The following is a 26,160-nucleotide window of genomic DNA, read 5'->3' on the forward strand; positions in this document are numbered from 1 at the left end:
CATTTACTGTAACTGATGCATATTATGTTCATTTGTGACGCAGAAGGGGTTGAACCCTGACATAAGTAAAATCATTCTGAAATGAACTGTTTGGCGAAGATCTATGCTGATGTGTTGCAGCGTACATCTTCCCCTTCATCGTTTGACTGAACTCTTCTGGGCCAGTGTTGGTTTGCTCCTTGCCTCAATATTTTGAATCGGGATAAAACTTATAGTCTAAATATTAATACAAGACAAACATTTCAAAGATCTATTTGCAGCTCTAATGTCAGGGCTCTGTGTGCGGACAGGCGGCGATGAGGATCCAAATGCAGGACTCGGAGACGGAATTGTAACTGAGAAACCTCGGCTTTATTGCGGTCACGAAACAAAAACAGAAACAGTAACCAAACTGTGAAAACACAAATTGGAACAAAGGCAATTCTGAGGCTACGATGCGACACTGAACAAAGGCAAACACAGGGCTTATGTACACAGGGGAGTAATCAGGGAATGGAAAACAGGAGGGAGACACAGCTGGGAGAGATTAGGGCTAACGAGACAGGGGAGAAGTAAAACTGAACACGCTGACATCACACATGAACATGAACCTTCAAAGTAAAACAGGAAACAAGACACACTTTACTAAGACACAGACTTGACAGAGAGACAGACTTGACGCTGAACTAAACCTACAATAATAATAATAATAATAATAATCAAACCAGTATCACTAAATAATCAGAATATAAATCATAATCTAGAGAAATACCAAAAACATCAGAAACTGAAAATGCTGGGTCAGAATGACCCAGAACCGTGACATCGAATTTATCCTGAATGAACTGACATGAACAAACAGAGTTACAGTTTTAGTTGTTTTGGTCAGAAAAAACTAAACAAAACAGATTTCACTGTTCTCTAGTGCGTCCCTATTTTGGACAGCAAAGAAATGTAACGTTACAACCTAAAAAGCATGTTGGGCACTCTCCATTCTTACCACTTGCTCCACACTGCCTGTTATGCATACCTCCTCCTTCCCATTTCCACCTAATTTAGCTTGCCTAGAGCGTTTCTATTGAAGTCTCCATCAGCCATCAGCTCATTCTGCTTAACCACCGTCAGCGTACAGACTCCAGGGGGGTCCTGTCACTATCTTTCTCCACCATGCCTCTCATCAGAGTCTAACTGCCAAAGTTCTTCAGTTTTGCAAATAACAGATAGATAATATAGATAATAGATAAATAGATGGATAATTTCAGATTTGACTACTGTTCTGACTTAATGAATGTATAAATACAGCAGTAAAATATGTGTTTTTCATTAATTTCTGAATAGCCCAGCTTATAAGTTGACATCGAGTGACTGACATTAAAGGAAGAAAATGCTTGATTTCGAGCATCCATAGATCTTTTGACCATCTTGTGCTCAGCGCAAAAGCAGTGGATGGGACACATAAATGGGTGATAAGACGTCATAATGCTCTTATATTAGTGACTTCACTAAATGTAAACAAATTGCTGTTAATCTTATAGCAGGTGATTTTATTCAGACACTCACTGTATTTTAAGAATCCAAAATCAGCTTAACTCTCAAGTTAATTGGGGAACATCTATCATGTAAGTATTAGATATTAAGCGTTTTTTGGGTCCAAATGTTCCTTCAATTCCCTACTGAACACCCACACTGAAACCTTAATCAGTTGGAGACAAACTATGAGGTTTTAAAAAATTTGCTTAAAGAGGTGCAAAAAAAAAAAAGAAGAAAAAGCTGGACACCATTGAAGGTCAAATTATGATCAGACCTGAGTTTAAATAAACTGTACAAAGAACTGTGAGCAATAACTTTTCATTTGTTTTTAGCTTCTTCCAGTATAAACATTCTGCAGCCACAGTTGTGTTTTTACAGATTTTTTAAGGCTTTCATAACAGGGCACAGCAACGGATGGAGCAGAAATAATGGTCTTCACACCAGCCAAGCAGCAGCCTGCTGCAGATCTGCTCATTTTCATAACGTGGAAGAGAAAGAATTGGTTATCCTGGCTTATTTCATCACATCCCCTCCATCACCAGTCAGTTGAGACAGCATTTTAATTAACCTGAGTGACATCAAATGATCACATTTATCATGTAGACATTCACCATTCGCCCAAGGGCTGTTTGAGACAGAAAGGGGGGGGGGGGGGGGGGGGAGTGGCTCTTTACTGTTGTGTCTTAATGTGGAGGCAAAATAAGCTGATGTTTATTACTTAGCATTTATTTTAATACATAAAACAAGCCTGTGGAGTATTTTCCCCGACCAGACTTTTTAGCTGATTGCACTGGCACATCCATATCATTAAGATGCACATAATTATGACCACATGGTCCCCTTGGGATCATGTAATATTTACACAGGCTACCCACATGTAGCAATCTCATTCACAAGAGTGCTGTGACCTCTGATATATTGCACCGCAGCACATGCAAAAGCTTAATCGATAGGATTATAGATTATATTTTAGGTCCCAATCCACCCAGTATAATCCCTTCACTCCCAAGGCAGACGTGCATGTGTTTATTTCATCAACCCTTTTCAGAATAATCATAGAAAGCCTGAGCTGCATGTTCCTCGCAATATCTCACGCACATTCAAAGCATCTCTCTCTGGCTCAGTGCCAGGTAAAATACTACGCGGACCAGGAGAAGGCCACCCGATGTTAATTTAGTGCAGAGCCCGGCCTGGCAGGCGCACTGTTGGGGAGATTGATGATGTTGCTGTGTTTAATTACTTTTATTTGTGTTTTTGGCACGAGGATGTCTTTGAAGAGTTTTTTTCCTCCCCCTTTCAGCTCATCAGAGAAAACCAATCACGATGACAATAATTTACAGACCCAAGTTTCATCTTGTCTCCATCTTTTAACTACCTTTCATCTGAGAGTTAAGAAATGCAAAAGTCTTTGGAGTAAGCAGTAGAGCCAGAACAATAGCTCCAGTGACCTTCTGATACAGACAGAGGATACAGTTTTTATGGATGGGAATTACATTATCGATTAGTGATGCGCGAATCATGAACGAATCGTTCAATACTCGAGAATCACTTTACTGACTCATGAATCATGATTCACAAGCCCAACTGACTCACTGACTCATCCCTGTTGTTGTTAGCAGCAATGTATCTAGCTTATAATTAAAATTGTGGAGAAAACACAACATCCAGTATCGTAACAAAAAAAATTCTGCTCTGAACTGGAAGAAAAAACCCTGAGTAGAAGCTCACATCAAGAAAATAGCTCCTCGGTTCACAGTAGCATCGCTCTGCTAACATGCTAACAGCACATTTAAGCTACTCACCCCCTCCCTTCCTGTGCTGAATCGTAGGGTAAGCGAATCACTCAGGACTCGCTAACCCCCTCCCTCCTAGCTCACAGCTTCTTCTTCTTCTTGGTTGGCAACCAATGTTAAGGCGCATTACCGCCCCCTGGCTCACAGCTCAGTGGACATTTAGATGAGAAAATATATATTTAACACATTTAAGGAAAATACTAATTAAATAAAAATAAACAAAATAAATGTTTATTAAGCAATTTTGATAGGAAATTACTTAATTTTAGAAATGTTTTGCTCTTTTTTGCTCTATAAAATAGTTTGGGGTTTTTTTAGAATCATTCATCTTAGCAGTAGGATTTACATGAAAAGAGAAACAAATTAAGTTTGAGTGAAAATGTACATTTTTTGCACTCTCTGGTCAACTGACTCAGTGAATCAAATGACTCAAAAAACCCGATTCACTTTGGTGAGTGACTCATTAAAACTCGATTCAGTAAAAAGAATCAAATTTACCATCACTATTATCGATATCACTTATCGATTGTTTTGGGTTTTCATTGGCTCACGTTCATGCAAATGTATGCTGCAGGTCAAATGTTTGTGCATGTTTGTTGAGGTAGTTCCTTCTTTGTTGTGATCAGCGTTGGAGCTATTACTCAAAAAAGTAATTATTAAACATATTACATAGAACACTTTCCTTAAAAGTAATGCAGTACGTTACTTAATTACTCTGTAAAAGAGCCGAAACACAGTTTAACAATATAAACCTAAGGCTACAGCCACACACACCACAACACAAATCCCTAATCAGGACACACATCTCTAAGATCGTTCTCATAGTACAGGGTGGGCCATTTATATGGATACACCATAATAACATGGGAATTATAGTATAGTATGGCCGACTTCTAAATGGCCACCATGGTCACCACCCATCTTGAGGAGTTTGCCCTCTCACATATATTAATGTGCCACAAACAGGACTTTAATATCACCAAAAATTCCCATTTTATTACGGTGTATCCATATAAATGGCCCACCCTGTAGAATACAAAGCTGACCTCACAAAGCAAAGATAAAAACCAGCATAAAATAAGCGATTGGCTCTGTGATTTTGCTTTAGGAACTCGAACAGGCAGAAAGGGAAGCTGCAGCCTGACTGCTCATCTGTTTGTTATCTGTTGAAGTTCACAGTCCGGCTGCTGGTCTCAGCATTAACTCAGCTTTAACTCTGGGTTCTTAGCTAGCTTAGCGTTAGAATGCTGTCTTGTCTTATGTTAGCATCATAATGTGGTTGTTTCTGTCTTGGATGCAGTTTTCCACATTACCTCATCCAATTTATAAATATTAATGTCCATATCCGTGTTCTAGACTGAGGCGCTTTTCTCTCTTTCTGACAGGCAAATTGAATTTACGTGATTGTAGTGCGAGTGCAAGAACCAATAAGCAGGATCGATAGCAGACTAAAAACAGTAGGAACTGGGCTACTGGGAACTGGTTTTCTACAAGAACTGGTTTTCTATTCTTATCTCTAACAGTTTTTGTACCATTTGGAGAGCTGGTGAAGAAAAGCTCAGCAGCTAATGAGCTCAGTGCTCACAACACTAAAGACGCCTTTAAACCTTTGGGGAAATGTCTGGAGGGCTATAAAGTCAACACTTTTGCATCTATTGTCAGCAGAACTTTATTTAACCACATAGTTTGCATTTATAAGCAAAATGTAAACTCTTAACAAACAGTTTATAACACACTATAAAGCAGATATGAAGGTGTTAATATCTTAGCCATCATAAAATCTAAGACACCAATGGCAGATGTGCAGTCATTTGTGGCAATATGATTTTAAATACAAACATTTGCAGTATACAGAACAAAAGACACTGTAGAACACAGGTGTCGAACTCCAGGCCTCGAGGGCCGGCGTCCTGCAGGTTTTGTATGTACTTGATCCAACACAGCTGATTTAAATGGCTAAATTACCTCCTCAACATGTCTTGAAGTTCTCCAGAGGCCAAACTAATCATTTGAGTCAGGTGTGTTGACCCAGGGTGAGATCTAAAACCTGCAGGACACCGGCCCTCGAGGCCTGGAGTTGGACACTCGTGCTGTAGAATAAATGATTTTCATGTATATGTGAAAATTTAGGATGCCCACTTTGTACTTAAAATTAAACAGAAACATATGCACATGGTATGTCTCACAGTATCATTGGCTTCAGATGGAAGCTGTTAAATGTATATTATAATAAAGTAACTATTTTGGCATTAATCTCGTCTGATGGCCTGCTTTGATTCCTGCAACTGTGACATGCACTTTGCACTTTGAAAGGGCCACAAATGTTGTTGCAGTAAAGCTGGTGGTGATGTAAATGAGCCAGGACTGTTACTCAGGAGACCTGGGTTCATATCCTCTGTGCGGCACATCCTGTACTGGTCCCGCTCTGTCACAGGACTAACACAGACAGACAGAGACAGACAACCATTTGCACAAACAGTCTATTTAGAGTCACCTGCTAACCTAACCTAGCTAACTGCATGGCTTTGGACTGTAGCTGTAGCTGTAGTGCAAGGAGAGAAACCACACAGACATGAGGAGAATATTCAAAGTCCACACAGAAATGTGTGGAAATGCGTCCTGCCCTGCAGTCAGGAGCAGCCCGGCGTTCCAAGTCACACTGAGAGAGACCTTAACACTGTGATTAGTGTTCGTGCAGATATATCATAAGGCATAAACTCAGGCTTCAGGAGAAGCATTTTAACAATGTGTGCAGTTTTGCACACGTTGCATGGCCCTGTTCAGTGTTTTTGTCTGCCTATTAGTGTTACTACTAACTCAATTAGTAATTGTACATGTGCTGTTTATGCAACCCACAGTAAACAAGAGTACTTAAAGCAGTGCAGGATGATTAAACAATACTGGGGAAGCAGCCTCCCAGTGGAATAGGTTAACAGTGGTGGTACGACTGCTGCAAACACACATAAAGGTCCAGCTCGTCGCCTACATTTGCAGTACCATCATTTATCCACAGCTATTATATTTAGCAAGATGGTTTGAGTCTTTGTCACAGAGAAGAGAGGCAGAAGCATTCTGGAGTAAGAAATATGCACAAAGCAAAGAGAATATAAAAGACATGAGAGTTTAAAAAATGGTAAAAGATACAGAAGCTGATTCAGAAGCAGCCGAGGAGTCTGCTGATAGGAAGACATGTCGATAAAACGTTGAGATATTTTAAGATAATATAAGCTCAGCTTTTCATACAGTTTAATTTTTCAGATATTTATAATAATTTTGTTTCTTAAAAAGGGTTTTAAATTAGTAAAGTTAGCAGAGTGAGCAGCACTGAGCTCAGTTTTGCTTCCAATCAGCAAAGATGTGCAAACTATGTGTTTAATAAAAAATTCCTCAGTAGTCACTGATCACATCTGCTCCTTTATGTGCAGTTTTTATAACTGAGCTCAAGTGTGTGTTAGAGAGTTCATTTCAAAGGTAGCCTCTTATAGTTTCTAAATAGGAACTTGCTTAGCATGTGGCCAGAATGCAGCCTAACTCTGACCCTGAGTGATTTGTCAGAAAACCATCCACGGGCAGGTTTGGGTTTTGTTTTGCACACTTGCTAAAGAAGAAGCATCATGAAGAAACTGGGAGATTTTTCCTTTACAAATCACATCTTTTGTTCTTAGTTTCTCTTTTTAAATGGTTTCTGTTTGGGTCTTAAGACAATCTGATAGGGAGTAAAAATGGTCGAATAGTCAGAAAAAAAAACCCTCCTGCCTCCTTTTCCTAATTACTTTTCCTTAACCTTTATTGTAAAACATCACAAAGTGAAAGATGGAAAATGGATCTGCATTTATATCTAAGTAAAACTGGCTGCTCCCGCTTTGAAAGTAAAGGAAAAAAACAACCCAAGATAAATACTAAACAGAGACTAGAAACAGACACTAAACATGATATGAAAGATATGGAAACAGGCAGAAAGGCAGAGGAGGAAAAGCAGCAAAGTAAACTAAAATCACAGTGAACTAAAGAAACAAAGACTCAGGACTCAATAACAAAAAACAAAATCTCAGAATGACAATGGAATAGAATTGCTAACCAACAAATGCAGAAGAGCCAAAACTCTATAAAACTGCTACATCCTGTGACTTTGACTGTCATACAGGTAAAGCAGGGTTTAGGCACACTTTATTTTACTGGCACCAACCATAATTCCCATTTAACAGGAAGTCTTTGACATGATGTGCACCAACCTGCTGACTGACACCCAGCGGTATTATCAAAAGTCACTCATGACATCACGCCTCGCATAGGCGCCAGCCTAGAAGTTGGACCGATGCCTTAACAATCATCTTCAGTCATCGCAATATGAATATCTTGTCATCCTGTGAATTTGATGGAAGTGTAAGAGAGCCTCCACCCTTTGAGTCTGATGCAGTTTGACATGTGAGTTCAGTCAGGGCGAGTAATGCAGGACTTCACTGAGTCACTGTTGTGTTCTGTCATCAGTTCTGAAGACAACAAGCAGAAACAAAGGCATTGTGCACTTACATACGGAGATAAATAAGATATTGTCCCTCTCTTTGGAGCTTATTTTTAGATCGGAGGAGTCGACAGATTGCTTACTTCACATGAGAATATCAGCGCCCCCGGGGGTACTTTGCTTCCCTTTTTTCTCGCAGAGCTGCGGTTTTAAGACAAAAGCACTCCCTGTCAGATTCCACTGCAGCCCGCCACTACTCATGCAGCTGGACTGGCACAGGACGATAAAAATCTAAAGCTCCAGACTTGGAGGTGAATTAATAATAATAATAATAATACATTTTATTTAAAAACAGCGCCTTTCAAAGCACCCAAGGACACTGTACAACAAATAAAAACACAAAAACTGGAAATATACACAATAATAAGAATAACAGATATAAAGTTAAGAGCATACAAAGGTTTAAACATAAGCAATTTTAACCCTTTAAGACCTACCATAGAACCAAGTCCGCCAGAGCTTATATTATATTTTTACATGCTGTAGAGCCATTTTTGGGAGCATTTCAAGTTGCTATACATCAATACAACCATTATAGCCCAAATTTTAATAATATGTCTGCATTAAGTGCATAGTACTTACATAAATTGCAAAAAAGGGCAATAAACTCCCAAAAAATTGAAATCATTTTTGTTTTTTTAACATATATTTCTAGTTAGAGAAATTTAAGAGGCTTATCCCTCAAAACTGTAAATACAAAAAAGTTGCACAAAATAGTTTCCCACCACAGGAAATTTATTTTAAGTGTCTTCATAGTTTTATTTTTGAAATGCACCAATTTTTATACACTGCAGGAAAAACGAAAATAAATATTATAGTGCAAATTTGCAAAAAAGCAGCATATGCATCAAAATAAACTATTTCCAGCAGTGCAATATGAGTCCTAAGCATCCCAGAAACTACACAGAAAGTCATGAAGTCAAAGATAACTTTTAAAAACACCAGTATAGGCTCATGAGGCCCTGATGGTAAAAAACTACATTTCCGCAAAATGACGTCACTTCCGATTTTGGGCAGGTCATGGCGGACATGCGATAGTTCACGCTGATGGACGTAGGGAGTGTTATGAACAGCTGATCGGATCAGCAAAGCGTGTTTCTGGAATATTATGTTTGTGTTGCTGCAAGTGCTTTTTATGCAGTTTTTGCAAAGCTATATGTGGAAGGAAACTGTGACCTAGGACAAGCTGATGGCATAAGATGTAAGTACAACTCCTTCGGTTTCATATGCAAAAAACATTATTGCGCTAGCTTACGTGGTTGCAGAGCTACCGGGATTTAAAAATAGTTACGCAAAATGGAGCGTGTCCACTCCGACCGGCTTTAAAGGGTTAAACAGATGAGTTTTGAGGGTGGACTTAAAAAGAGGGAATGAACTAATATTTCGGAGGTCAGGGGGTAAGGAATTACAAAGTCCAGGGGCAGAGCAACTAAAAGCCCCCCCCCAATTGTAATCAGACCAGCGGAAAGAACAGAGAGAGAAAGAGAAGATGAAGATCTGAGGCACTGGGATGCGAAGTACATCTGTACTAAATCAGAGAGGTATGGTGGAGAGAGAGAATGAATAGCCTTAAATGTATAAAGGATTATTTTAAAATGGATGCGAAATTTAACCGGGAGCCAGTGTAGCTGCTTCAGGATTGGGGAGATGTGGTGGGTAGAGGAGGTCCTAGTAATAATACGGGCTTATAAAGACATTCAAGCCGCCGGCCCTTAGCTTTCAATAGTCGGAGTTCAGGTGTGTACCAGGATGCAGAGCGGGAAAAGAGTACAGTTCTGTTTTTTTGTGGAGCAAGAGAATTCAAAATACTACTGAGGCTATGATTATAATAAAATACTAGATTGTCTTGAATAGCCAAATTGTTAAGAGACAAGCAGCTAGAGAGAGCAGAAGAAAGGATATCAAGATTTATATTCTTGATATTCCGGAAAGAAATAATACGAGGATTGTTAATTATAGAGAAAGTCATGTGAACATTAAAGGAGAGAAGTAGATGATCCGAAATTAGCAGCTCGTCAGCTGTGCAGTTGGAGGGGGTAAGTCCAGAACAACAGACTAGGTCCAAAGTATGGCCCTTAGTGTGGGTAGGGACGTTTATGTATTGTTTAAGGCTGAAGCTATCAAAGCAGGATAAAAGGTCCTTGGTAAGAGGATGATAGAAGTTATCCACATGTACGTTGAAGTCACCTAGCAATATTATATTAGGGGAAACAGTAGCTAGGTTGGTCAGCAGATCAGCAAAGTCACTTATAAAAACAGAATTAAATTTTGGGGGGCGGTAAATGACAGTTATGACAGTTGGAGCAGGTCCTGAAAGTTGACAAACAACAGATTCAAAGGAGCTGTAGGTAGCGAAAAGTCATTGGGCTGTTGCCATGTCTCAGTCAAGCAGAAAAAGTCAAACTTATGGTCTGTTAGGAGATCCTGGATGAGATGTCCTTTATTCGTAAGCGAACGGATATTAAGCAGGCCGAAGTTGACGGAAGTACTGTCGGACTGGATGAGAGTGTTGGCCGACCTAGGCAGGTTAGCCAAAACATTGCGGTCAACGGACCTGCCGGGGTTCTGTTGAGAGCGACCAGAGGTGGACCAGAAGGACTGAATTGGCTTGGAATTATCCTGATGGAAATACCGACGGGAGCCCCGATGTACGTACTTTTGGCGAGGGAGGAGGGCAATGTCCGTGTGGAGATGAAGAGCAGCCAGGGAGAAGCGGAGCTGGAGGAGCTCATCAGCTGTATACTGATGGAGCCCAGTGCCAAGTCGGTAGATCGATGACATAAAGATCCAGACCCACACAGACAGTGCATAGATCCTGAGAGGCCACATCACAGACAGGAACAACCGGACAGAGACAGAGACACCGGTGGGCCGTAAAGACAGGAACAGGAATCCGGTAGCGACAGTAATAGCGGTGAGTAGCGGTGAGTAGCGGCAGCAAGTAGCGGCAGCAAGTCGTGCCAGCGTTCACTCAACCTTCAAGTTGAGTGAATTATACATTCTGATTCCCTCTTGAGATTAGATGAAGGCCTGGTGATTGAGTGCCACTGTCTTTTAATGAATGACTGACTTCATGAATCAGGACATGGAGGAAAAAGTAGCTGGTAGCCAGGGAATGGATAAAAAAATGTTGGTTATACTTTCTCTACTGATTTAAAGGTGCAAGGATACCTTTCTCTATAAGAGCTTGTTCTTGTTTTACATTATCGTGCAGTGGCTGCTCTAAATTATTTTGTTTTGCAGGTCCTTGTAGCAGCTGGTGTTCATGTCTGCTGTTGTCAGACAATATAAAGGAAAAGTTATCTGACAACCAGCCTTCATGATCGTCAAAGAAGCGTGGGCGTAAGAAGAGGTGCTGGGCTATAAGCATACCCACAGACTATATATAAAAGATACACATATCAACAACAACATACCGCATGCATCTTCCACTTTGGATGTCTTACATTTTGTATCTACTTTTATTTTTTACGTCACAAGCGAGGGGTTTAGGCGTGTGTGTCTGTGTGTGTGGTGGCTCTGATTGAGAAGCAAGGAGACCGTCCACTTGTTTGATAAAGTGTTTACTGAAGTCAAAAATCTAATGCAGAGGAGAATCATTTTCCTTATAAGTTCTATGCTCTTTTGCTCTTTTTGCAAGCAGAGGAATCGCTCCCTGCTGTTCATTAGCTGTCCAAATTTATGTAAATAAATTTGAATGATTTAAAACATTCAAATTTATTTATATAGCACAAAATCAAAACAACAGTTGCCTCAAGGTACTCTATATTGTAAGGTAGACCATACGATAATACAGAGAAAACAGAGAAAACCCCAATAATCAGACGAGCCCCATGAACAAGTATTTTGGGGATGGTGGGAAAGAAAAACTTCCTTTTAACAGGAAGAAACCTCCGGCAGAAGCATCTGCTACGACCAGTTAGGGGTGAGGGGAGGAAGATAGTACAAAGATGTGCTGTGGAAGAGAGCCAGATATTGATAATAACTAATAATTAACTGCAGAGACCTCTATAAACACACAGTGAAAAAAGTTTATGAAAAATGGTGAGTGCAGAATAAATGCTCAGTGCATCATGGGAATTGCACTATTACTATTGCAGCATAACTAAGAGAGGATTCAGGGTCACCTGATCCAGTCCTAACTATATGGTTTACCAAAAAGGAAAGTTTGAAGCCTAATCTTTAAAGTAGAGATAGCAAATGCTCAAGGAACAACAAGTCTGCAGTGTGAGAACAAAGTGCTCTATTTGGGTGAAATGGTCTTTAAGATCAGATGGGGCCTGATTATTCAAGACCTTGTATGTGATAAAACACATTACATTAACGATCCTGAAATGATTAGTTCATTACCAGGCCTCTGGAGAACTTCAAGAAATGTTGAGGAGGTCACTTAGCCATTTAAATCAGCTGTGTTGGATCAAGGATACATCTAAAACCTGCAGGACACCGGCCCTCGAGGCCTGGAGTTCGACACCTGTGCTTTAGCCTGTCTGTTATACTGTTCAGTGGTAGTTTGTCAGGAGTTTCACCCACTTTTGAATTTCTTCATTTCCCTCAGCATCACTTACAAGCAGTCTTGATACATCCTCAATCATCCAGGTAAGTAAATCCCAAAAGGCTGATTCTGTTCAACTGGACTCAACCTTTTGGGAATCACTCACAAGCAGTTAGACTTGCAGAGTGTATAAAAAACATACAAACAAAAAGAATATCCAGGCATCGTCTTCATCGTTTTATCATTTTGGGCTATGGCAGACTGGATGCTGAACAGAACATGTTCCATCTTCAGCTTCAAAGTGATTATAATAGATGCTATATAGGTGCTATTTGGTTAGCATGCTAACTTCAGTATCTGCATCACAATAAAAAAGTATTTCATATACAAGTTAATTCACATTCTATTGTTTTAGTTGGTAATTTTAAAGGTGTTAATATTTCTGCGTGTCGCATCAGTGCACTGTATGGTTAAAGAAGCTAACTAGTATTAGCACGCCACACTTGTGGTTCAAACAAACCAACATGGCAGGGGGCAAAATGCTGATTTTGAGGCTTCAGTCCAGATGCAATGCAATTTCTGTTATTTACAGTCTGTTGGCCTAATTCTATCTTTATCTACTCATCTAAAAACTCAAGCTGTTTAAATGTCTTAACCATTTAACAAGCTGTCAAGTGACAGGACTGGAGTTCATTATGCTACACAGTGGGCTACAACATAAGCAGCTTTTTTGTTGCTGATTTTTTTGTAATCTCAAGTTTGTTTTTGTTTTTCGAATAGAAGCACATTAACAAAGCAGCTGTTACGCTGTAGGCTCTTAAAAGCATGATGGTTTTGGGGAAAGTTCTGAATTATTCCTTTTTCCCATGTCAGTAGTTGCTGCACCCTGTTATACATTATCTCATAATTATGGGAGATTTTCACATAATTATAGTGAGTTATAAATGTGCCTTTGCAATCTTCTTCCTTTGCTTCGTTCCTTTATTAAATCTGAGTGAGTGTTCGGCTGTGATTAATTTCAGCCCTGTGAGGTGGCGTGTGCGTTCCTGTGACGGGAGGCTTCACCATCGCTCCCTCTCAGGAATTAACTCTTACACCTGACAAATGAAAAAAAGGATGCTGTAGGATGCCTACATCTTACACCGAGATGGTGACAGACTCCGAGACAGTCGCAGCAAACAACCGCCCACACAAACCTTCATGCCTGCAAGCATCCATCCTGCACATGCCCAAAGCAAACACAACCGCAAAGCCCAAACTTTTCTCTGCTTAAAAGCAGAAAGCTAATCCTCCTGTGAAAAGTCCTTCAGGGAAAGGATGACTAATGTATTCAGGTAGCTGCACTCATTATCGTTCACTAATTGTCTGACTGGACAAATCATATCTCCCCTGCAGTAACTGTTTAGAGTGCATCTCAAGTGATCGCAGTGTCACACTGCGACCTATTTCTCCGTCTTCTTTGTGAACATCATCTCACAGTCACCCGCTAGTAATGAAATGCAGCACAAGAGACAATCTGCAACAGATTCGTGCCTCGAGGGCACAGCCACAGCCACCCAATTTCAACTCTTTATTGTTTTGTGCCTGAAATCAAGCCACTTTTTCCTTAGCTACCTAGCTTGACACTGTTGAAGGGCTGAGGAGCTCGGAGGCTGATTGTAAAAGAGTGCAGGTCTGTTCTGGGAATGTGCCGCCCCTCCCCTCTGCCAGTGATTGCCTGGCACAACCCAAAAGAAGTGAGAAACACAAGATGAAGTGTAATTCCAGTTGATGACTTCTGGTGCTTCACGCTGTTCTTTTTCAAAAGACCGCTGCTGTCCTCTCGTCTCTTCTTTATCTCTCTCCAATGGGAGAAGTCATCATTATCTCAACTTGTTTGTCTGCTAAAACACAAGCACACAAGAGCTGCTTGTTCTTCAAACAATCCTGTGGTCCGGCTTACATATGCAGCGACAAATCCTCGCATTTCCAACAGAAAACAGCATATCTCCTGCAGCTGAGTACAAAAATGGGGAGCCAAATCAACAAAGAGGGCATTTGATTTACAGGGGTGGTGCTCGCAAAAGCAGCACGGTAGATGCTCACATAATAGACAGCATCAGCATGTGCCATGCAACTGTGTGCATGCAGCTACAAGGCACACAAATAAAACAATGCTGTGAGCACCACTATTGTCCGGAGACACAAATGTGAACAGATAAACAATAAGCACGGACAAAAGCGTAGCTGAAGCCAGCACGCGCTCCACCACGCGCTGACCGTCCGCACAAATGTTGACAAGGAATACTGAGGCACGGTGACATTAAGAACAGCACTGAGCTGCAGGCAAAAGACGCATGAAAATGTTGCCAGCACCTGCAGCAGCACTTCGGCGAGGAGCTGACTTATTCATTTTTAAACAACTCCTGATGTCAACTTCGAATTAAGTAGCTACATCACTGGATTACTTCATCACAGGATAACACTCGCTGCCTGTTGAATCTGACAGCAACACTTTTAAAACTACAGTTTAGGGTTGAGAGGAAGTGAAGCATCCAGTCTGGCCTGAGTAGAAATATGAGGGGATGAGTGGCGCTGCTCACTGAGGGTATTTTTCCATCATGCAGTGTCATTTGGAAGCCTTTCCATTCATGCTGGAGGACAGGCAGTTAATGAATGAAACAGCAGTTTTTATCCCGAAGACTACACCTGACACGCTGCTCACCCTTCACTTGGCTATGAGCTTCAGGTTATGATGGGCCGAGTCTTCTGTATGGTCAGTTCCCTGTTTGGGGAGGCCTGTAAAAGGGTATGATGATGGCACTGGTGTTTGGTTGTACATTGGGTCCAGCTGAAAAGGCATACTGTTTTCTTTTATGAGGAGCTGATGGAGGAAGGGGTTCGTGAAGCTTCGTTCTATGTAGCTGTCGCGGTCCGGAGTCTGTTTGGGTTTTTTGATTATTTAATAATATTTGATTTGGTGGTTCCTCATGGTTTAGTCTGTATTTCTGGCTTCCTAAGTTTAGTATTTCCTAATTTCCAGCCTTTAGGTTTTGTTAATGTGCCTCCCCTGTGTTCCCTGTTATGTCTGTTATCCTGGTTTCTATGTGCGTGTATTTCCAGTGTCTACTCTGTGCCTTTCCTGTGTCCCATGTTTCATGTCTCTATGTTTTCTGTGTCTTCCCTGTTTTGAGATTTGCTTCCCCTTTGTCTTGTCATGTGTGATCTGCTGTGTTTCCTTCCTGTTTCCATTCCCTCGTGTATTTAAGCCCTGTGTTTTACTCTGTCCGTTGTCATGTCATACACCCTCATTGCTGTGTGTGTCCTGTGTGCTCCTGACTGTTCCTAGTGTCTCATATCCTGGTTTGTTTCCTAGTTCCCAGTTTAGTTTTTGCATCCTGTGTCTGTTTTCTCGAGCAAATAAAGCTGCTGTTTTAAGTTCTACCTTTTGTTTGAGTCTTGTGTTTGGGTCCTCATCCTGCCTGCCACCAGTGTTGGTCAAGTTACTTGAAAAAGTAATCCCGTTACTTTACTGATTACTTATTTTCAAAGGTAATTAATTACTTAATTACTTAGTTACTTTTTAAAAAGACTATTTACAACCTGAATAGGTGATAAAGTGATAGATCTTTCAGCCCAATTCTACTTTTTCTGCATAATCATCATACAAAATGTAATCAAATGGAAAAGTCTCTTTTTAAAACTTGTTTTATTAGTTTTAATCTTTTAACTTTATGCATCAAGCAAAAATTTAATTATCTGCAACATTCTCTGACTTGAAGAAATTTGTTTAACATTTAAACCTATTTTCTGCACATTCCAGCACATAAAATAAAATATTTTTTGTGTTTACACTCAGTCTTTCAAATAGATGCAAGTAAAACACAGCAGAAAATAAATAAAGTCAAAGACTAGCGGTCCTGTTGCTCTATTTTCACCTGTAAAGCAGGAGTTGGGTAGGCGGAGGTTTACCCTGGTGCAGGTGTGCTGCAGCGGTCAGTGGAAGAATCCGCGAGTTTCTCTGTGAGTTTCCCATTACGTCGTAGCTACTCGGTGCTTGTTTGGAAGTTTAGGGTTTATTTCGCTGTAAAAAGAAGTTTTCTTCCCACGCACAACGGACACTAATGTTTTTGTCACTTTTATGGAATCAAACTCAAAGTAAGGTCAGTACTTCTACGCTTTAAACGCTGCACGCTCATACGCTCTCTGCACTCGATATATGATCCATTGTTGATCTGCACACAGCTGTTGTCACGAACGTCGCACTCGCTTACGTCACTGTCATGAGACACTCTAGCAAAAAACCCACGGTTTTAGTAACGCAGTAACGCAGCGTTCCTACGGGAAAGTAACGGTAATCTAATTACCGTTTTTGCAATAGTAATCCCTTACTTTACTCGTTACTTGAAAAAGTAAGGGATTACAGTAATGCGTTACAAGTAACGCGTTACTGCCCATCTCTGCCACACAGGAAAACATGATAGTAGCAGAAATTGAAGTTTACTTAGTAACCCAAGCTTGTCTTGATACAGGCAGTAAGGAATGATTCTATGATGTGCACCTTAAGGCTTTTGGGATAATACTCTTGATTTTATTTAGATTGAAAAATGGGACCAAAATTTAAAATACTGTATCTTTTGTTTAACCTCTTTGGATTTTTCTGTTATTACTCTTCCTTCATAAAATTAGCTGCTTGGTTGCTGGCAGATCAGTCTACGTTTTTGATTGGTCACATGCTGGACTGGGAAACCCTGCGGTGACTTATCAAGTTCATAAACATATTCCCAGTCCCTGTGACTTAGCGTGATATCCAGTGTTATGGAAAGTGGAGCCAGATAACAAAACATATCCTGGCCATCTAGAACTTGTTTTGTTGGCCAGGCCCTAGGAGGCCATTGCTCACAAGCTTTGGAAACAGTGAATGAAAACCAATTTAAACACTCTGTCTTATTTTCATTCTCAGGCTTTTCAGCCTCACACTGCCTGGACCTGATTCTGATTCAGTCTGATGACACAGAAGCACAGACGTGAACAAGACTAAAAAAAAACACAGGAGAAAGTAAACAAACAGGCAAGAGGTGATTTTCGGAAAGATGGCATCTGCATCTCAGGGGTGTAATTCTGTGGATGTGTGCAGGTGTGATGCTGCACATATCTAAAAACCAGCAATGGACTTTTCTTTCTCCGACGACTAAAGGTTAAAGAGGAAAGTGAGAGTCTAACTGCCTCGCACCACAAATGACCGTCTGTGGGAGGTTGATAGCGCTTTCTGATCAATACCAGTGACTCAACGAGCTACTTTGTCAGGTGCTGAGATTTGAGGCTTTCAAAGCTCACTTTCATGCTCCTGAGCTGTTTTAAACACACACTCATTTTGGCTCTTTGAGTTGCTCATCTGTGCAGAGTGCCACTATCAGTGTCAGAACAGACATTAGAGTTACACCGCGTAATGAGTTCTCAAGCAACAGAGAGCAGATGGTCAGGTAGCATTTCTGCAACGATATTCATGTAGATAACATTATGCTAGCGCTTTCAGGAGACACTGCAAACACCTTTGTGTCATTTAACATACATAAATATTAAACAAAAGAAACCTTTTATCTGCAAAATGTCAGATCTTATTTTACCTGGATCATGATGCAATGTGATGAAACTGAACTGAAGCATAAAATACGATCATTTAGTTTTGTTAAAAAAACAGAGAGCATGTAACAAAAAATCATATTTCTATTACTTGTTCATTAGCTTTCTATAATAGTACTGGTATAAAAATATGTCTGACTAAAGCATGTCCTTGTCACATGAGATGAGCTGACACAAACTGGAATGGATACTTGGAAGGACCGAGGACATTTTTAAATAGATGAATTTCCATTTCTGTCATCTCCCAGTTGCTTTTGTGCAGCTTTTTTCCTCCTTTCTGCTAATTGTGAATTCTTTTATTAAGGTAGACAGATGCATGTTGCATTTAATGTCTTTTGTAAGCTCGGTTATTATCATGAACTAAAATAAATTTGATTTGTATAGCATCAAATCACAACAACAGTCGCCTCAAGCCACTTTATATTGTAAGGTAGACCCTACAATAATATGACCCCCTATGAGCAGCACTTTGGCAACATTAGGAAGGAAAAACTCCCTTTTAACAGGAAGAAACCTCCAATCTCAGGGAGGGGCGGGGCCATCTGCTGCGACCGGTTGAGGTGAGAGAAGGAAGACGGGATAAAGACATGCTGTGGAAAAAATGAAACTATAGTAGATATATAAACAAAATGAAAAAGAATTAAAACTAGACTTTAAAAAAGACAAATTGTAACTCCATTCTGGAAACTAACTGACTCAAATAAATTAGAAACAGCTGGGTTAAACCAACATGTGTAGTTCCATCTGCCAGAAAGAAAATAACACTCCTTGTGGAAATGTCACTTGTTGTCTACCGCAGGGTCTGTTTTAGGTCTGTTACTTTTCCCATCTGTGCCAACGACATGTTTTTGGCTACTTCTTGTAAATGTCTCTTTATACTAGTGAGCCTGGTCTTGGAATCAGTGGAGAAGTTACTGAGCGGAAACTATCTCGGTAATTATAATCTGCTGACATGTTATTTCCATTTTAAATAACATTTAATAAAAACATTTCACTTCATTTAGGAAAGACTGAAAGCATCCTTTTTAGCAATCAAGGTTAGAAACTTTGTAACCTAACAACCAGCAGTATAAAGTAGCCAAATGTATTAAGTACGAGCACAACTATTAAGTCCATCTGTCATCAAAACGTTACAATGCCAAAGTTGTATGGTTACAAAAAAATCTTTATTTAACTCCAGAAAGAACTCAAAAGCCAATAACAGTCGAACGAGCTTGTATTACACATCTTTAACCATCCACATCGACAAACTTTAATATCCGCAGATTAAAACAGTTACATTTTTCAGTGAAGGTGGATTTCTTACCTTTAACTCTCATCTATCACATTTTTGTAACTTTTACCCGGTGTCTCAAGGATAGTGTCCCCAAAAATGTGATTTATAAGTTACTGTGAATATCAAAACATGGGTACAAAATAGATTTTTAAAAAAAGTTCATCAGATTGTGTCATAAAACTTTGGAATGATGAACTTTTCTTTGTTAAAATGCTGAATCCATTTAGACAAAGGCTAATCTCCACAGTGGTGTGGTGATTAGCACTAAGGAGCTTGGAAAAAAAGCAACTGGACTGCTTTAAGTTTCTTAAGACATTTAATCTCTTCTTCAGTTCTGATGTCTTCAAGAACCTTAAAGAAGTCCAGTTGCTTTCTTTCCACACTCCTTAGACTGACCTGGATGAAACTTATACAGGTTAGTACTCTTGCCTCACAACAAGCAGGCTTGAATCTGCTGGTTGGCTGGAGCTTTTCTGTTTGCATGTTCGCTGCATGCAGAGAATACTCACAGCTTCCACCCAAAATGCAAAGACAAACACAATAGTTAACAAGTGATTCTACATCGGTCGTAGTTGTGAGTAATGTGATTACACTGATTACTTTCTCTGCATCTTAGTTTTTTTGTCTGCAGTGAATGTGTCCTTAGTGGCTCTGAGTGAAGGTAAAAGTAGGATAACCCAGCACTCGGCTGTCCCTGAATGCCTCGTGCACAGACAGATGGAGAACTGAAGCTCAGTGCTAACACGATGCTTGCACTCTGCCCCACGTGTACACACCAGGGAAGTCCAAAGGCCAGATCTGAGCAGAAACAGTGATGACATGAAATGAAGCCAAGTGTAAAAACAAAGCTCTCACACAGGACAGAAACACGGTCTCCTGGTTGACAGTCTTGTGATTTATGCCCCCATCGCCCGTCCTGCCTCCTTACGTCGTCTTTCTTCCTGTTTTATTAACGGGATATTCAGCTGTCAGCAAGGAGATGCCAGAGGACACCTTGTCTATGTCTCTGACACCAGCAGCTTTGACAACGTGGCAGTGTTTGACTTCCAGGACATAGGAACAGGTCAGCCTGCTGGTGTTGGCCTGTGAGCATTTATATTTATATATTGTAGGGACAAGGTAAAAAACTTGGGCGTGTGGTTTGACATGGTGCTCTCTTTCGAGTCTCATGTAAAAGAGATAACAAAGACCGCCTTTTATCATTTGAGGAACATCGCCAGAATCAGACAAGTTTTGTCAAGCGACTCTGCAGAGGTTCTTGTCCATGCATTTGTGTCCTCACGTATTGATTCTTGTAACGCTCTTCTTTCTGGGCTACCAAAGAAAAGTTTTAGAGGTCTACAGATGGTGCAAAATGCAGCTGCTCGCATTTTAACAAGAACTGGGAAATTTGAGCACATTAGCCCTGTACTAAGATCTCTGCATTGGCTACCTTGTCAGGTTCGAGCAGATTTTAAGGTCCTGCTGCTCACCTACAAGGCTTTAAACGGACTGGCACCTTCATACCTCTCCGACCTTTTACATCTTTACGTTCCATCCCGTGCTCTCCGATCTCAGGACTCTGGCCTTCTAAAGGTTCCTAGAGCCAGAAAAAAGACAATTGGAGAGCTTTTTCCTGTTTCTGTGGAACAACCTCCCTCAAGATGTTAGGCAGGCTGCTCTGTGGAGGTTTTTAAAACTAAGCTGAAGACACATTTGTTCACCTTATCTTACAAGTCTTAATTCTATGGCCAACACGTTCTCACTCCCAAAGCGTAACATTTTACGCTAGGTGACAAATCGTCAACATATTACGTTTTCGGCTACCCACCACGTTCCTGAATGACGACCTCGGAAAAATGAGGAAATATGAGAACCGCATGGACTCAATCTACACATGTTCGCTCTTTTTCTGCAAATCGCTTAGAAACACGCTATTTAACATCATTAAAGTCCTGGTTAAGCTCAGGAAAAAGGTTATGGTTAGGGCTAGGGATAAGGTTAGGTTTAGGGCTGGAATACAGGGCTGGAACGTCTATTACCGCGGGAGCGTCCTTGCACTGGATTTCGGCCATAACCCACCGCCTACCATAAGAACGCCGAAGGTCTCCTTTCGCGTTCCTCAGGAACGCCGCAGGACGTGACAAAACGTCGGCATGTTACGCCTCGGGAGTGAGAACGGGCTCCTATGGCTTTTAGTTTTTAAATTTTTACTGTTTTTAACTTGTATTGTGTCTTTTACCTGTATTGCTATGTATCGCTTTTATCATTATTTTTATCTTTTTAGTTTCAAATAGTTGTACAGCATTTTGTTTGAAAGCGCTTTATAAATAAAGTTGTTATTATTATTATTATTATTATTATTATTATTATTATTATTATTATATGTAGGTGAAAATTAGTGAGTAAATATGAAAAATGGTCTTGTTGGTCTGCTGGGTTTGGACACCTGAGGGGTGTACTTCACAATGAGATTCATGGAGGTTTGTTAAGCCTAAAGATATTGCTGAGTTTTCAGTGTCATAAAGATGGCTCTCTTTTTACCCAGCAACTCATGCTGAACACGCAACCTCATCCGGAGCTGGTTATGTTCAGAGTTTTGCTGTAAGTGACACATTCTCACGGATACATTTATCCTCTGCTGAAGCAATGCGATTATGAATACATATGCAACCTGTTGATCCTGCACTGATATTAATAATGCAGGAATGTTGCCTTGGTGAAAAATGCATCACCATGCATTCAGCAGTTTTATTTTTTATGCTAAATCTTAATTTCCTTCCAAGTCTTTTTTACACTGTTGGTGGAATTGCAGCTAATAGTCGGATCGATTTTGTAAACGGTGTTCTATTCATCACTAAGAAAATTAAATCACTTTCATTCTGATTACGAGCAATTTCCACATCCCCGTGACTGAGCCATATTATTGTATTGCCCATAGAATATGGGACAGTGTCAGACCTGAATATTTGTTAGAGCTTATTCTTTGTAGATTGTCCATTCCTCTGATTATGCCTCTGATTGCAGTAGGTAACAATAAAAATAGTCAAATACCCCGTTTTATGAGACCACACAAAGCCTGAAGTTGATAACCACCATTGTGATACGGCTAAAGCAAAGAAAGGCCGCTTGTGCTGAGCTTGTTTCCTAGCACACCCCTCTGGGCTGACCAAATGCCACAATTTTCTCTACCTGTCACAAAGCTGTTACCTTTCCTTTCAGCTTCTCTTTGTCGCCTGGATTTCACTGGTGAAACTACCGGTTGTGCCTTTTAAATGAACAGTCGGTGCAGAGAGCAACCGGAAGTGCTGGGAGGTGCATGCAGATGGATACAGGAGCCAAGCGGAACAAAAAGACAATACTTTGGCACATTTAACAAGTGTGGAAATATATAACCTGGTGAGCTGCTGAGGAATAATCACGCTGATATCCATCTGGAGCATATCCCGGCTACCACAGGGCAAGAGGCGGGTGAGGCAGTCGATCTAAAATTGCAAAATCAATGAGAAATAACTCAGGAACTGGAGCAGTAAAGGGTGCACTGGTGGACACAAGCCTTTAATACGGATAAGAAACTAATAGGAAACAGGTGGGAAGAAGGTAAAGACAGAAAGTTGGAAGGGTCAACGTGTTTGCTGTAATTAAGCACCTACAAATACAGCTAAATGTTGCACGAGAGCTTTTCATTCTGCCAACTTTAATTTTATTAACAGCTCATCAACTTCAAGGTTTGGCTCAAGTAGCTTATCAAACATAAGGTGTTGTTTTACAGCCATTCAAAGGAAGGACCCAAATGTAAGATGTGATGGAGGCAGAGAGGCAGGCTGCAAAAAATAAAGTTTCTTTATTGAACTGACTGGGAAAACAGCAATGGAGCTGCTGAGGAAGAGGAGGAGGCCGACAGCTGGTGAGTAAACAAACGAAGCAACAAAGGAGAGACAGGAGTAGATGCACTCTGAGGGCTGATAGAAAAGGAGACACAGGTGGAAACGGAGCAGATGATAATGAAGGTGAGAAAGATAACACACAGATGAAATTATTACCAAAATGAAAAAGAAAGTCGCTGCGAAACAGACAAAACAGGAGGGCAAAAATGAGAAAACACAAACTGTGAAACACAAAAAGAGGAAACAAAGAAAACATGACTCGAAACCCAAATGGCATTTATTTCATGAGAGTTATGACATTATCAGCACTTTGCAGAAACCCAGAAACCAAGTTTGATGTTAGTCTGTTAGTTTAACACTTCACCGTCCTCCTTTGTTGCCATTGTAGGAGCCCAGTATGCTAATGCTACAGTCCAAATAAATAAACAGTGTTACAGTGGATATGTCCATCTTTTATCTGCAGTCTGTGAGGTGGAAAAATTCAACAAACATTGTATTAAGATGCAACTAGCTTATGCTAAAGGCTTTTGCATCATTTAGCCCAGCAGTCTCCAACCTTTTTCGCACCACGGACCGGTTTATGCCTGACAATATTTTCACGGACCGGCCTTTAAGGTGTCGCGGATAAATACAACAAAATAAAACTAGTACCGGTACCGAAAAAAAGAAAATTTATTCATAACACACGTGAAAAGACCCAGGAAAACCGAGTAAACGATAAAAACGATAACAAAATAACGCTGAAAACCGATAAAAACCCTGAAAACTACACATTTCACACCTGAGCCTCAACTCTCGCGGCCCGGTACCAAACGACTCACATATACCTAAACTGTATGTCGTAGGATACTTGTGTTAATACAAGGCTTCTTTGTCTTGGATGAAGCTAATCTACTCAATCGAATAAAGGTAGAATCTTAAAAGTTTTCATAATGCCACTGATATCTGATAAAGAACAGCCTACTGGGCAAATGATTTAAGCTTTGCTCATTCTCAGAAAGAATGAGGGTGAATCAAACTAAAATAATAACCACTAAGTCCCACTTGGAGTTATTAAACACTTCATGCTGTACAAACATAGTTAAACAAACTTGAGTGCGGTTGAAACTTTCCAGGATATCACCGACGGATCTGTTAGCCCTTCTGAGGAAATGTCAGCTCGTTGAGAATATATTTACCCGGTCGGTTTGCCCGTTACAAGCTGATTAATTAAAAGCATGTTTCTAAATCCCGGAGACGAATTTGTGATCGGTCAACAGGACTGTTTAAGAGAATTTGAGGGAAGAGGTCTTAAATTGTCAACGTGTCCTTGTCCCAGCCAATGGGGGGATTAAGCAGAGGGATCAGCGAGTGTGTCTGTGCATGAATCAAAGCCTTGTTCAAATACAGACGCACTGTTCTGATTTCAAATGAGACAAGAAAGCACCAACTACTTTGATAGGATAATGCACATCTCCCTTTTGTAGTTTTCCAAAGACCTTGCGGGAAACTAGCTGTCACCAAGCAACAGCTGGTGCAAATGGAATATCATGTCTCGTTTGAAAATGTGACTTCACAGATGATGAAGGAAATAAAAGATTCTGCCTCATCTAAATAAAAGATCGCTTTGATTCAGACAAGCCTGACAGGAGCCAGGTACGACAGCGCGCCGGTCTGAATGCATACCTAATGTCCCACAGGGCGATCGGCGAAGACTCCTCTTACACGTTTTTCCATCTGAAGCTTTTACTCCTACGCGCTGAAATATCATTGCTGCTTCTGTGGCACCGCAGCCAGGGTCAACAATGAATCAGTGAACACTATACAAAGATATAGTCGTTTGTTGGGGGTTTTTTTCATGCTGTTTCTCCACAGAGCTACATTAGCTCAGCTTAAACCCTCTGTGCTAATTATCTCACTACAGCACACTCGATGTCTCTGTAGTATACTCCTACTCACCTACAACTCAAGCGGAGAGGAGCTCTTCTGTGAACACTGGACTGCATAATGAAACTTTGGCTGCAGGCTGATAATTGGAGCTGTAATCATAAAGCTATGCACATCTGCTGTGAAGTGGAGCTTTGCAAAAAAAAAATCCAATGAGGGGAGAAAAAGATCCCTGAGCTCAGAGTGACGTTGTCTTCACATTTGTGTGTTTAGTTACGATTCGTCTTGACAATTTGTGTTTGATATATGCTTTACTCGCCTGATTGCTTATTGACGTCCGGGGATTAAAACGTCCGGTTCAAGTCGTGTCTTCCTTTCTCGAGCTGTCACAGCAGTTACTGCCCGATTGGTGCCTCGTTCCTTTATACAGAACAGACTGTGGCTTTTTGATTATTAACAACTGCTTTTTTTTTGCCTTAAAACACCCTGCAGGTCACTGCTGACCCCTCTAGAGTTGGGGTTGGGTGTTCTTTTAGCTACATGCTAAATAAGCACGTTTCTAGAGGTTAATTTTAAATTTGGTCTTGGCATGAAAGTTTTTTTGTTGTTTGTTTGTTCCACCATTTCATGCAACCTGCTGAATGCTAAGGGATTGTAGTGTTTTTGCACATAAATAATATCAGGCTAGTTTTCTGACTATGACTAATGCTAGCAGCTCTCTTTTCTTGTAGGTAATATCCTCATACCTGAACAGAAGGTTCATTCATTGTCAGGATCCGGAGACTCGACTGGAAAATTCCATCAGGCACCTGAGTTCCTTGGTCTCCACCCCTGGGCGGAGCCATCATCCCTGCTGCAGTCCTGCACACCTGAGACTGATTCAGGGCAATCAGGTTGAGGATTTAAGGCCCCCTCAGACTCTCCTTCACCGCCAGTTCGTCAACGACCTCACGTTGGTATTGACTCTACGGCTTTTTACGCTCTTGCCACTTTTTCCTTGTTAACTTTGGTTTCATGCGCTTCAGATTCCCTAGACCTACTTTGCTATCACCCTCAACCTCAGCTCTCCGTGGATCATCTTCATATTCAGGAAAAATACAAGGACCCTCACCTGCCTGCCCTCCAGCCTCACTCACCACCTTGGACACAGCGGGACTCAGGTCTGCCAGCCTCTCCACTAGTGATGGTGAGATGAAGCCTCATGATGAACT

Source organism: Neolamprologus brichardi, chromosome 6 (assembly GCF_056152115.1).
Source record: "Neolamprologus brichardi isolate AB-2024 chromosome 6, ASM5615211v1, whole genome shotgun sequence".
NCBI lineage: Eukaryota > Metazoa > Chordata > Actinopteri > Cichliformes > Cichlidae > Neolamprologus > Neolamprologus brichardi.